The 15,146-nt window shown below is 39.6% G+C and overlaps 1 long non-coding RNA gene across 2 annotated transcripts in view; it reads left to right on the forward strand.

Annotated features, from left to right (window-relative positions):
- The first annotated feature begins 2,751 nt into the window (after window positions 1-2,751).
- Window positions 2,752-15,146, forward strand: part of LOC139453227 (uncharacterized) — a 193,932-nt gene continuing 181,537 nt past the window's right edge. For both annotated transcript variants that reach the window (XR_011652407.1, XR_011652406.1), the window contains exon 1: window positions 2,752-2,836. This is a non-coding gene — a long non-coding RNA (uncharacterized lncRNA). The remainder of the gene's footprint in view (window positions 2,837-15,146) is intronic.

A 15,146-nucleotide genomic window follows, 5' to 3' on the forward strand; every position in this document is an offset into this window, starting at 1 on the left:
TCCCGCGCCACCCTGGGGCACATGTAGTGTCTCTTAGGCAAATGACTATTCGAAATATGTCTCTGTTCACCCATCAGTGGTAGGACGAGATGGTTATGTTACTGTTAACCTTCTAACGCCTCACAGGCAGCTTGGGTTGTGTACTCCTAAGAGAATGGAAATCGAGCAAACACTAAGCCATAGACTGGGGTAATACTGTGGCACCTTGCGCATTTTAACGGTGGATTTGGCGCATTATCATCATCATCATACCTGTCATCATCATTATCATCATTATTAGATCGAGTACGAAATTATGATAGCTCACCATATGCATTGTGTGTAAAACATTCGAACAGCGTGAAATTCAAATTCCTATTGTATCTTTGTAAGATATCTCGATGAAGCAATCGATGGCAATCAACTCTGAAGAATGAGTGAGTGAGTGGGTGTAAGTTTACGCCGCTTTTAGCAATATCCCATCAAAATCATGCAGGAGGGACACCAGAAATGGGTTTCACATATTGTACCCATGAGGGGAATAGAACCCAAAACTGAAGAGACAATTTCGTCAAATAGTTCTAATTTTCAAGTCAACAAGGACAAAGATTTGTAAATATATTGCCGCAACAAGATACAAACGTTGTCTAGATTTACCATTGTAAGGTTTATATATTTCTTGTTGTGTGGTAACCCGATATTGTATGTATATACCAAGATGGTTTAATATTTGACGATAACAATAAGCAGGCAAATGCACTTTCGCCGCAGTAAAGCGGCGTTAAGTCTAACGCACCCACTCACTCTACCAATACAGTTAGGACACATAACAATATTTTAACACGTCTCACATATATAACTGCCCGTCAATATGTTTGCCACTGTGGAATACCTGACACAACACCCACGTTGATCTTCTATTTTCACAGCAGTAGGTGAATCACCTTTGGTCAGAGAGTCAGGATTCCTGCTGTTTATTTACGTCACTAGGGGTCAAGGTCACACAGTTGAAAGACTTCGCTTCTCAGCCGCCGTCGATCCTTCAATCAATAAGTTGAGAACAACTTCAAGCGGTAAGTTCCGATTCCTGTGCTTGTTATGACAATTTTATTCATAAGCATCTCTGTTATACTGTAATTATACGGCATCCCACATCGGGGATTGTAGGTGTTCGGTTTACACCGTTGGACCTCACGGTGAGTTTATGTTTTGGGTTTAACGCAAAAAAAGCAACACCTACGCTAAATGTAACAATCGAAATCTTATTCCAGTTGCAAGAACTCATGTAACTAAAGTCACAAACCCACTTCGTGTGAGGAAAGACTGATGTATATTAATGGATGGGGAAGGTTCTGACGGATAAATAGTGCATAATATGTTTCTCTCATCGAGTGACGGGGGAAAGGACATATTTACACGAGTTGCGTTAACGTTGCCACTCGTGTAAATATCTCCTTTCTCCTTTCTCCCCGTCACTCGAGAAGAGAAACGTGATATTTCACCAGACATATGAAATATACTATCTATTTTATACTTTTTGTGTAGATGTCTACCGGGAAATTAAATTATGTCATTTAAAACGTAAAAGCTTGATACGTAAGTTCCCCCTACCTAACACAGAAACGGTTCACCACCCCTTGTAATTGCGACTTAAAAACTAGTTTCGTGTTTGCAAAATCTTACACAATATAAACAAAAACATAAAAAAATATTTAGGGTCACGAAAATGCTTAATCATATATCTAGATATGATTATATACAAAATCAACTTGAACAAAACATATTCTTGAAAACTAGAAAACTGCTGTTGGAACCGAAAGAATACACGTCATTATTTGCCTGGTCCATGTTGAAATAACGTCAAAAGAACGTCAACAGTTTGTGTACGGGGTGACACGAAAAGGGAGACAATTTAAGAGGAGGTAACTCTTGCATGACAATAGTTCATGACTGCAGTGAAAATATCACTTTTCTCAACTTCAGAAAACACAGTTTTTTACAATGAAAGTATATAATGATAATCGGCGTGAATATGGGATTTAATCATACGCCCAGAAGCCTGTCGCGCGGTTATCTTGAAGTTCTGCAGTGTGAATTGCGGTGTGTGAGGCCATCCATTTCCTTTCTTCCGAAAGTAAGTGATCAATTGCACCTATGCCAAACACATTACTTCTTTGAATACGACGAAGACACATTACTGCCTACTTGTACGAAGGTTGTGGTGAAAAAAGTAAAATCATGCTCGGATCGCATGAGGGATTCGAACCTACGACAGCAGAACCAACATTGACCTCTGGGCCACCCTGCTACCTTGATCGCATGGGTAGTTGAGTTCTTAGTATATCAGTAGACATGGCAGATGTAGCAGGACGTGGAGACATCCCACATTGACTCCTTACCTTGTCAGCTGCCGGAGTTAACGTCTTCGTAATATCAATCTTTATTCGATAACATGCAGTGATAAAACACCTGGGATAAAAAAACGCCGAGATGTTTTAGGGTACTTTCATACAACTAATAGACTAACATCTAGTCTCTGAAATGAACATATCGTACAGAAAGAAAATAGTTGTTAAATGAACTTTTTAAAAAAATTAATACAAAAGGAGACTCTCTTTATCTGCAGAAATCTAGACTTGCCAAACATTATAGACTTGCATGGGCTGTATTTGTTATATTTGTATCAGGGTATGTAAGATAGACTATATAACTAACTTCGTTTCGTTCACGGATCTTTATTTTAGCACCCTCGTCCACTATGGGCAGATAACTCTACGTGACCTAGAAATTTTGACAGCTGCTGCCGTGAAAAGCAGAAGAGGCTGGCTTGACGAAGCATTTAAATGTAACGCAAGCAGTAAGTGAAATAGTTGCATCTATTTTCCAATATACAATCAGCATCCATACAAATGACATCGCCATGTTGGCATTGAAAACTGTCTGCATGAATCATTACACAGAATGACATCTATTTATATGATAATGAGACGAGAAATTAGGCCAGGCTCGACGCTGTTTCAGTGCTGTTTACAGATTGTTAATTGAAATACTTGCAGTGAGTCATGATGCGGTTAATGATACCAGTATGTTTTTGATTCAGGCAAGGCATGCCAAAGCGTGCATCAGAATTCTTTTTAATTCCCATACATACTTTTTGGCTGTGCATGACCAGATACCTATATATTTGGAACATGACATAGCTTTATTCTTTATGAATTGAAGCACTTGTTCACAATGTCAATTGACAGTGTCATATGTTTTATAAGTATAGATGAAAGTAGTGTTGTAAAAAAAACAGCTGGTGCAGTATCTATATGAGCACATTATATTTCAAGATCTGCAGCCAGTTTCTGTAATAAACAAGCTATGCACACGTAATACTTCAGATTTATGAAAAATAGCCTAGTTTATAAACTATAGAGTTAACTTTTTCTCAAGAAGTAGAATTTTGGCTCTGTGGTAACATTAGTATCAGAGCTTATTTGGAAATATTTAGCATCACTATTATCTTTGCATATTATTCATAATTGTTTCTAGTTAGATCTATTTATTGATTGATATCTGCATGTTGAGGCTGGGAGAGTCCAACTTATCTCCCCGGTTACCTGTTTCTCTATTACCGGACTCTATGAGGGCACCCATTGTAGGTCTCAAGAGATCTGTACAGAATGTCTGATTGGGAATTGTTTTATCGGAGCCCTGGCAAAACTATAAGATACTCATTTAAATCGATCTCATTATGCATATACTGAAGTTGACTGAAGCTTTATCTTTACTCAAACATATAAAAGTCAGAAAGAAATGTCAACAAAAGCGGCTTGTAGTTTAAGCATGGAGTTTTATTGTTATTGTCATTGTGCAATAAATCATGTGACTAATCAGGGGTCGGGGTAGTCCTGTGGGTACCCGGGTCCTACTCTGGGGTCCTACTCTGGGGTCCTACTCTGGGGTCCTACTCTGGGGTCCAACTCTGGCCCAATTCGACCTGAGTTACCTGCCCCAGCCCAACTACATGTTGTGCTTGAGATGTATTATAATTATAGTTATAGTTTCTGTTTTTTTATTTCCAAGTTTGCATCCCACTGTAGCCATCTTTGCTTTTGTGATGGAGATGTAATTCTGCCATATTTTTTCAAGAAAAGTAGCATCGTGTTATAAGCTCTTTGGATAAGACAAAGGTCTTGTCACTGAAAACTTTAATCCCTAATTGACTGCATTATTTTTTGTGATGATGATAACCTTCTTCAAGGTAGACTTCTGATCCTGCATAATCTGGAGGATCTTGCGCACATTTCCCAGCAGTTTTACATTGAACAATAAGTTTGACATGTTCAGAAATGTTCTGACTATTGACAAATATTGATTGTGTATGCACATAATACCATCCTTGCCCTACAACAAGGAATACATAAAGATGATGAAAATATATATTGAAAATAGAAATGCTTTCAGAACCTTGCTTGCTACGAAGTGTGCCACCTCAGGCTAATTTAGTAAACAAATATTGAAAACTCGCAACATAACTGGGCTTCTTCATTGACGGTATATGTTGAGATGATTAATCACAGAGTGGAGCTTATGCACAATCGATTATGTTGATTGAATATGTAACGCAGGTTGAATGTTGCTGAATGTGTAACACTGGTTGACTGAATGTGTAACACTGGTTGACTGAATGTGTAACACAGGTTGACTGAATGTGTAACACAGGTTGACTGAATGTGTAACATGGGTTAACTGTATAACACAGGTTGACTGAATGTGTAACACAGGTTGACTGAATGTGTAACACAGGTTGACTGAATGTGTAACACAGGTTGACTGAATGTGTAACACAGGTTGACTGAATGTGTAACATGGGTTGACTGAATGTGTAACACAGGTTGACTGAATGTGTAACACAGGTTAACTGAATGTGTAACACTGGTTGACTGAATGTGTAACACAGGTTGACTGAATGTGTAACACAGGTTAACTGAATGTGTAACACAGGTTGACTGAATGTGTAACACAGGTTGACTGAATGTGTAACATGGGTTGACTGAATGTGTAACACAGGTTGACTGAATGTGTAACACAGGTTAACTGAATGTGTAACACTGGTTGACTGAATGTGTAACATGGGTTAACTGAATGTGTAACAGAGGTTAACTGAATGTGTAACACAGGTTGACTGAATGTGTAACACTGGTTGACTGAATGTGTAACACAGGTTAACTGAATGTGTAACACAGGTTGACTGAATGTGTAACACAGGTTAACTGAATGTGTAACACTGGTTGACTGAATGTGTAACACAGGTTGACTGAATGTGTAACACAGGTTGACTGAATGTGTAACACAGGTTGACTGAATGTGTAACATGGGTTAACTGAATGTGTAACACAGGTTGACTGAATGTGTAACATGGGTTGACTGAATGTGTAACACTGGTTGACTGAATGTGTAACATGGGTTGACTGAATGTGTAACATGGGTTAACTGAATGTGTAACACAGGTTGACTGAATGTGTAACACAGGTTAACTGAATGTGTAACACTGGTTGACTGAATGTGTAACAGAGGTTGACTGAATGTGTAACACAGGTTGACTGAATGTGTAACACAGGTTGACTGAATGTGTAACACTGGTTGACTGAATGTGTAACACAGGTTGACTGAATGTGTAACACAGGTTGACTGAATGTGTAACACAGGTTGACTGAATGTGTAACACTGGTTGACTGAATGTGTAACACAGGTTGACTGAATGTGTAACACAGGTTGACTGAATGTGTAACATGGGTTAACTGAATGTGTAACACAGGTTGACTGAATGTGTAACACAGGTTGACTGAATGTGTAACACTGGTTGACTGAATGTGTAACATGGGTTGACTGAATGTGTAACATGGGTTAACTGAATGTGTAACACAGGTTGACTGAATGTGTAACACAGGTTAACTGAATGTGTAACACTGGTTGACTGAATGTGTAACACAGGTTGACTGAATGTGTAACACTGGTTGACTGAATGTGTAACATGGGTTGACTGAATGTGTAACATGGGTTAACTGAATGTGTAACACAGGTTGACTGAATGTGTAACACAGGTTAACTGAATGTGTAACACTGGTTGACTGAATGTGTAACAGAGGTTGACTGAATGTGTAACACAGGTTGACTGAATGTGTAACACAGGTTGACTGAATGTGTAACACTGGTTGACTGAATGTGTAACATGGGTTGACTGAATGTGTAACACAGGTTGACTGAATGTGTAACACAGGTTGACTGAATGTGTAACACTGGTTGACTGAATGTGTAACACAGGTTGACTGAATGTGTAACACTGGTTGACTGAATGTGTAACACTGGTTGACTGAATGTGTAACATGGGTTGACTGAATGTGTAACACAGGTTGACTGAATGTGTAACACTGGTTGACTGAATGTGTAACACTGGTTGACTGAATGTGTAACACAGGTTGACTGAATGTGTAACAGAGGTTGACTGAATGTGTAACACTGGTTGACTGAATGTGTAACACAGGTTGACTGAATGTGTAACATGGGTTAACTGAATGTGTAACACAGGTTGACTGAATGTGTAACAGAGGTTGACTGAATGTGTAACACTGGTTGACTGAATGTGTAACACTGGTTGACTGAATGTGTAACATGGGTTAACTGAATGTGTAACACAGGTTGATTGAATGTGTAACACAGGTTAACTGAATGTGTAACACTGGTTGACTGAATGTGTAACAGAGGTTGACTGAATGTGTAACACAGGTTGACTGAATGTGTAACACAGGTTGACTGAATGTGTAACACTGGTTGACTGAATGTGTAACATGGGTTGACTGAATGTGTAACACAGGTTGACTGAATGTGTAACACAGGTTGACTGAATGTGTAACACTGGTTGACTGAATGTGTAACACAGGTTGACTGAATGTGTAACACAGGTTGACTGAATGTGTAACATGGGTTAACTGAATGTATAACACAGGTTGACTGAATGTGTAACACAGGTTGGCTGAATGTGTAACACTGGTTGACTGAATGTGTAACACAGGTTGACTGAATGTGTAACACAGGTTGACTGAATGTGTAACACAGGTTGACTGAATGTGTAACACTGGTTGACTGAATGTGTAACATGGGTTAACTGAATGTGTAACAGAGGTTAACTGAATGTGTAACACGGGTTAACTGAATGTGTAACACAGGTTGACTGAATGTATAGCACTGGTTGACTGAATGTGTAACACTGGTTAACTGAATGTGTAACATGGGTTGACTGAATGTGTAACATGGGTTGACTGAATGTGTAACACTGGTTGACTGAATGTTTAACACAGGTTGACTGAATGTGTAACACTGGTTGACTGAATGTGTAACACTGGTTGACTGAATGTGTAACACAGGTTGACTGAATGTGTAACACAGGTTGACTGAATGTGTAACACAGGTTGACTGAATGTGTAACACTGGTTAACTGAATGTGTAACATGGGTTGACTGAATGTGTAACACAGGTTGACTGAATGTGTAACACTGGTTGACTGAATGTGTAACATGGTTTGACTGAATGTGTAACATGGGTTAACTGAATGTGTAACACAGGTTGACTGAATGTGTAACACAGGTTGACTGAATGTGTAACACAGGTTGACTGAATGTGTAACACTGGTTGACTGAATGTGTAACATGGGTTAACTGAATGTGTAACACGGGTTAACTGAATGTGTAACACAGGTTAACTGAATGTGTAACACAGGTTGACTGAATGTATAGCACTGGTTGACTGAATGTGTAACACTGGTTAACGGAATGTGTAACATGGGTTGACTGAATGTGTAACATGGGTTGACTGAATGTGTAACACTGGTTGACTGAATGTGTAACACAGGTTGACTGAATGTGTAACACAGGTTGACTGAATGTGTAACATGGGTTGACTGAATGTATAGCACTGGTTGACTGAATGTGTAACACAGGTTAACTGAATGTGTAACACAGGTTGACTGAATGTATAGCACTGGTTGACTGAATGTGTAACATGGGTTCGCTACGTTTAAAAAATACCCAATGAATGTAACTTTTGATGCAACAATCAGATGAATTGTATCGGAAACTATTATTGTATCAGAAATACTGTTTTTTAGTATCGAGTTATTTTAGTTGCAACATTTACTATATATCATGATATATATTTATTTATAAATAACCATAAGTGTAGCACTTTGGAACAACTGACATCTGTGGTATATATGCTATGCAGGAACATATTGGTATAGGGGAGATAACTCTGTTGGGTAACTCTTCATGTGCAACGTGCGTCACATGTATGGAACTTCACCAGCGATATAACGCATGTGCTCCCCGGGTCTGCCATCTTAGATGTTATCCACGACTGTAACGTTCCTGAATAAATATTAGAACCTACTCAAGACTTGTCATACGACAGATACAACAATATCTGTTGCCGGATATGTTTTACGTATGGAACAATTTGATCAGAAAACGTTGAGGCCTCTCGCGTTCTTGCTACAGCAAATGAATGAAAACAAAATGCAGATATAGTTATTACATCCGTTAAAACTCACCGTATTCGACATAATAAGCACCCCACTCTAATAAGTGCCCACGGTCATATTGCTAATATATTGGCCAGTGACCAATCTCAATTAGCACCCCTTCCGATTGATAAATGTTACTTAGTTATTCGTGTATAATACATTTGTTATATGCACCCTTAATTATGGGCGATTAAATTCTAGAAAAATATATAAACATTTCAGGCTATCAGCTTAAACCAGGAAATTTACTATCTTTCAACTCTGTTGTGTTTTACCAAAATAATGTTCTAATTAGAGCCCCCTATATAATTTCGAGAGCACTCTGGGCGCTTATTATGTCAAATATGGTATATGAAAATATTAGTCAGTTACCTTGTTTGAGGAATGTATCCGTCAATATCATCATAAAGGACCACTATGCGTCATACAGCTGAAGCTGTACAAAGAAACTTGTCCGATGTCACGTGTCTTTGTAACAATGTAATATTTTAAAATGTGTATTGTATTTTGGGATAGTATAACCTGTCCTTGTCTCTCAACTGATCACGTAGGTTTGTTTCATGTGTTTCACATAGCTGTGATATGTCTCATTTGTCAGCTGAGATAGCACACATGACAACTAGGTTCATGATGTCCACAGTTCTCTAAAAAAATCCATTGAGTTAGATAACAATGAGCAATCAATCAACGTAATATTGACTAATCCTTTGAACAATGTATGTTGTTTTTCCATCACAACACGCCCAGATATGAGTGTATTCCATCTGCTTTAGTAAACCTACATATAAACACTTCCTTTTGACAAATCCACCATGCAAGATACAAGTGATTTATCGATGAACATACTGTTGGTTAATCATTTGATCAATGTTTTTTTAGCAACTCAACTCACCATACCTCTCTTGCTGTGCTGCCACATGCATATTACATAACATGTAATACATTCACCACATCATACCTGGATTTGTAACCCAATCTTAGATTGAATAATTACCACAGACACAAGAAATGCCAACCCCTCATTGCGATATATCCTTGACACCCTCAGAGGCAGGGGTGAACGTTAATGAGTTTTCTTGCACAGTCAGAAACCTATGAGCGTGGGTTCCAATCCCGGTTCGACTCGATTATGTTTCTAGGTTTGTCAGCACCATACCCGTGCTCGTGGGTTTCACCGAAGTGGTAAACGTCTGAGACATGCATCACTTCGGGCTTTCCTCCCACATTAAGCTGACATGCTGTGATATAACTGGAATAATGTTAAAAGCGGCGTTAAACCCAACTCACTCACACTCACTCACTCTTGCACAGTCTTTGTCTGGTAATCAGAGTAGTTCTACCAGTAATTATCTGTAATAAAGTCATTAACTGAGTATCAAGTGAATAACAACAAATACACACATGTAAGGCTATGCCACAAAACATGAATGACAAGATACATGAACTTAACTCTATTGTTGCAAACATAATATGTACACATTTTTGCTGTAAACTAAACTGCATTATTGTAAGAAGTAAACCCTAGTTTATTTTAATTTAAACGGCATGTCATGGCATCTGTGTTAGTGTCCATTAATTTAACAGTCAAGGGGAGACAATCCAGAGTCAATTGCTGATTATGCTGTAAGCAGTATTTGTTTTTTATTGTTGCAAGGGACACGTCACAGGCGCCAAACGTAACATGCAAACTACATGTTGTTCAGGAATTTGGTGAATTTTCTCAGTCTGTCTGTTGACCCACCCTTTGGTTTTATGTTTCGAGCAAACATTTGTCATTATTAAATGACCTTTGCCCCCAAGGGGAATCGTTTGTTTTCCTATTCCAGCCCATATGGCACTGGCGCTGGATTTCTTGTTGGTTGTCATTTAAGACAATTACATTGTCCGTGTCCAAGGATTGGATGATGGAGTTTAAGTACATACACATTTACACGCCCTGACAGATTTTGCAAGGTGAAAGGTTATAGTCCAGATATACAAAGAACACTTTTTATAGCCAGACAGCATAATTACATGATTAATTTGCGTACTTCAGTATTGATTTGTTGACATGGTATTTCCGGTGTTACGTGCTCACGGTAATGTCTTTCCATGGGGGAAAAACATCAAAACTCATTAATTCGTTTGTGTATAATGCGCACCCCCTTCTACACAGCTGTGTTTTTTGGAAAAAAAATGTGCACTATACTCAAGAAGATATGGTAAGCATCATCCAATCATATGCGAAGATTCAAGAGGATTTACCCTCACTGCCAACAAGGTGGCCCGAAGCCCAGTCTGTTGGGTCGCTGACGCTATTGGCAACTGGTGACTACGCTGACTAATTAAAATGGCACCGGCAAGATGACTGAGAATTGGAGTGTTGTTTCCCTTTACCGTACTTTTACAATAGTCAAAGTGCTGTGATCTCTTTGTGGTCTGGGACCGTGGGCGCTTATTAGAGCGGGGCGTTTATTACGTCGAATACGGTAAGTTTTCACTTTGTGGTCTGGGACCCAGCTTATTAAGTGTGTACAGTGAAGTCCCGGGTATGGACCTGACCAATATTCGCTTTGTTCTTGCTAATCAGTGTGTTCATTAGTTTTTGCGTCTTTTCAGCTGTGATGCAAATCTAATTATTCAAATCATTAGCTTACTGTAATGAGACTGGCTGACATTATAAATAGATTATGGATGACTCAGTGTACTGGAATCTAATTGGAATAGTGACATTCCCACTATGTGAATTGTACCTTGATTATCATGCATGTATATAAATAGTAACGATAGTGTATCATGAATCTAGTGGGAAGTCATGGCAGAATAGGTCCTTAGTATCTCAAACCTTGTGGGAAGTCGGGCAGAAAAGGTCCTTTGTACCACAAACTTTGTGGGAAGTCAGGCAGAATAGGTCCTTAGTACCACAAACCTTGTGGGAAGTCATGGCAGAATAGGTCCTTTGTACCACAAACCTTGTGGGAAGTTGGGCAGAATAGGTCCTTAGTACCACAAACCTTGTGGGAAGTCATGGCAGAATAGGTCCTTAGTATCTCAAACCTTGTGGGAAGTCATGGCAGAATAGGTCCTTAGAACCACAAACCTTGTGGGAAGTCATGGCAGAATAGGTCCTTTGTACCACAAACCTTGTGGGAAGTCATGGCAGAATAGGTCCTTTGTACCACAAACCTTGTGGGAAGTCATGGCAGAATAGGTCCTTTGTACCACAAACCTTGTGGGAAGTTGGGCAGAATAGGTCTTCAGTCCCACATGCTTGCCGCAGGTCAGATTAATGATTTGCTTTAAATGCACGTCGCAAGAACATTATTTTGTGACAAATAGCAAGATTTTCTATAAATTTTCCTAACCAAATTTCCATATGCACTACAGCAGATAAAGAGCTCAGCTCATGGCATCCAAGTATCTGATTATGTCTCAAGAGAGGTTTTATCTTGGCTTCTCCATATTTTAAACTGTCACTGGCTGCTGATGAATTCTGCATTTTGTCTAGGATTCTGAAAGGAAGATGCATCACCTCAGTCAACATGATGAATGCTTTTATGCAGATAGGTGAAGGGAGAGAACTCTTACCAGCTTGACACTTTTCATGTCCCTATCATGGCATAGACATGTTATTTGTTTGGGTAAAACATACAGATGGTGTTTTTTTCATAAGAATATTATGTATATGGGTATTTACCAATATATTTTTTTGTCTATTATTTCCTTTGTATTATTTTATAAAAAGAAAAAATCATTTTTAGACTTACAAGTGATTTCCAAACAAACATGAGGTGCAGTGTCAAGGCTTAAATTTTTGTTCTAAGATGCTTTGCTAAAAGATCAATTGCGAAGACTGTACTTTATCCTGCGATAAAGTCCACTTTTTGAGTTATGTTATAATGGACTGAAGTCATGATGCTGTTTAAATCACCTCCCCCATGATCTTATGTATCCTTGGTAACATAGTTCTTTCATCACTGTCAAGCAAGATTGTGCATCCACAACAGTTTTCGGTGATATAGTTTCTTTAAACTTGAGTAATATTCGAATATTATTACGTTGGAAGAAATACGGCAAGATGATGTCCACCGTCTCTCATGATGCAGGCTTATCACAAACATATTTGAACTACTGTGTCCGTGACACAGCAGCCACAAATTGTCTGAGGCGGGCCCTGGTGCCTCTGAATTATGTCTGTCCTGGACAAAAGAAAGGTTAACTGCAGTCTGAGTGAGTGTGTTGGGTTTAACAAAGTATTCCACTTATATCGCGGCGTGTCAGCTTAATGTGGGAGGAAAGTCCGAACTGATACAGGTTTTAGACGTTTACCACTTCGGTGAAACCCACGAGCACGGGTATGGTGCTGACAAACCTAGAAACATAATCGGGGTGAACCGGGAATCGAACCCACAATTATAGGTTTCTGACGTGCCCAAGGGATGCAACTCTGCACAGCGGCACCTTAGACGACTGTACACCTGTTGCTCGGCGTACAGCATTTACCAGCATTTAGCAGTCCAACAAGCGACCGCTATATTGCTCTTCCTCTGCCATGTTCGTCCCATTGCCATGTCTCATCACGCCGCAGGCCGTCGATTCACGTCAGTTACAGTATCATGTAGCCCAACCTACTTAGTAAGCAGCTCTTGCAAGGCTTGCAGTTGCTGCAGTCTCTAACATTAGTGGTGCAATAGGTTGCAACTTGCGTGACAGAAAACACCTCAACTCAACAATAGACACGGACACCGAACTTCGTTTGGCTTTGTCATGCATTTCTTAGCTCGGCCCCACAAAGCACTTCTGGAATGTTTTTTAGTCTCGTTAATAATTGAAGGCAAATTAATATAAAACTCAAATTTAAAAATCCTGCTTATTGCTGCATTTGATCATGGATAACAGCATGCTGAACGGATAATGAAATATGACATATTTAGATAACAAACTACCCATTTTAGTGGTCTAAAAAAATGTTAAAAAAATAAATATGTCCCTTAACATAAGGGTGCACGCATACAATATAGTTTTGCCCTGAACTATTATAACTTAAAAGCACCACCGGGGCGTCGGGTAGCCTAGTGGTTAAAGCGTTAGCTCGTCACGCCGAAGACGCGGGTTCGATTCCCGACATGGGTACAATGTGTGAAGCCCATATCTGGTGTCCCCTGCCGTGATATTGCTGGAATATTGCTAAAAGCGGCGTAAAACCTCACTCACTCACTCAAAGCACCACCAAAGTCAAGCACCAGGCAGGGTAACTACAAGTACAATCTTTTAAGATATTTTGGTTTGATGCAGCTGGGGATCAAACCGCGGACCTTCCGCTCTCTGGGCGGAGACTCTACCACGGAGGTGGTCGATGTGCCCAAAGGGTAAGGGAAACACAAACTAACATAGAGGGAGCATCAACTCATGTTACCTGATGTTCCATCAACTCACGTTACCCGATTTTCCATCAACTCACGTTACCCGATGTTCCATCAACTCACGTTACCCGATGTTCCATCAACTCACGTAACCCGATGTTCCATCAACTGACGTTATTCGATGTTCCATCAACTGACGTTACCCGATGTTCCATCAACTCACGTTACCCGATGTTCCATCAACTCACGTAACCCGATGTTCCATCAACTGACGTTATCCGATGTTCCATCAACTCACGTTACCCGATGTTCCATCAACTCACGTTACCCGATGTTCCATCAACTCACGTTACCCGATTTTCCATCAACTCACGTTACCCGATGTTCCATCAACTCACGTTACCTGATGTTCCATCAACTCACGTAACCCGGTGTTCCATCAACTCACGTTACCCGATACCCATGAAGAATCCGGTTAGAATAGTTCTTCATGATTGTCGTAAGAATTGACTAACGGGATCGGGTGGTCAGGCTCACTGACATTGGTTGATGCATGTCATTGTATCCCAATTGCATGGATTGATGCTCATGATGTCAGTCACTGTATTGTCTGGTCCAGACTTGATTATTTACAGACCGCCGTCATATAGCTGGAATATTGCTGAGTGCGGCGTTAAACAACAAAATAAACAAAATTACCCGATTGACTGGTGGATAAATTATTATGTACTGAGTCACTGTATTTTGGCATTTGTCTTGGTTTTGGTCATCAGTGTTTTGGATCTGAAATCGTTTTTGTTACTTTAACTGTGTTGTAGGCGGCAGCAATTTTTTGCATTTTCCTCTTTTTCTCCAGTAGTGCTGGACAGATTTAGCAGAAACCTGGTCTAGGTATTTTTTGCCTTGAGGAGTTCATGTTTCTTTAAGGAATCCAAATTGGAAAATCAATTTGGCAGCAAGGAAGCCATCTTTCACTTTCCTGAGAATCTTCTAAAACAGCGAAAGGCCTTTTGGATGATTCTCTTTGAGAGATATGATTAACATATACAGAGGAAACTCCTTATTCTGGAGCCCATTAGACCAGACATACTGCCTGCTGGACCGTCTTGTCAGGAACGTCATCTCCGAAGGAGCATTAAGCGAAACTAATGTTTGGTTAAATAGGAATTCTGGTAATCCAGACAATTGTGCCATGAACAGAATCATCTAGATTAATGTGATCCTGCTCTAGTTCTTAAAGTTGTGCAAGGTATCTAGAT

Source organism: Haliotis cracherodii, unplaced genomic scaffold, assembly GCF_022045235.1.
Source record: "Haliotis cracherodii isolate W230 unplaced genomic scaffold, xgHalCrac1.p SCAF_9, whole genome shotgun sequence".
Taxonomy (NCBI): domain Eukaryota; kingdom Metazoa; phylum Mollusca; class Gastropoda; order Lepetellida; family Haliotidae; genus Haliotis; species Haliotis cracherodii.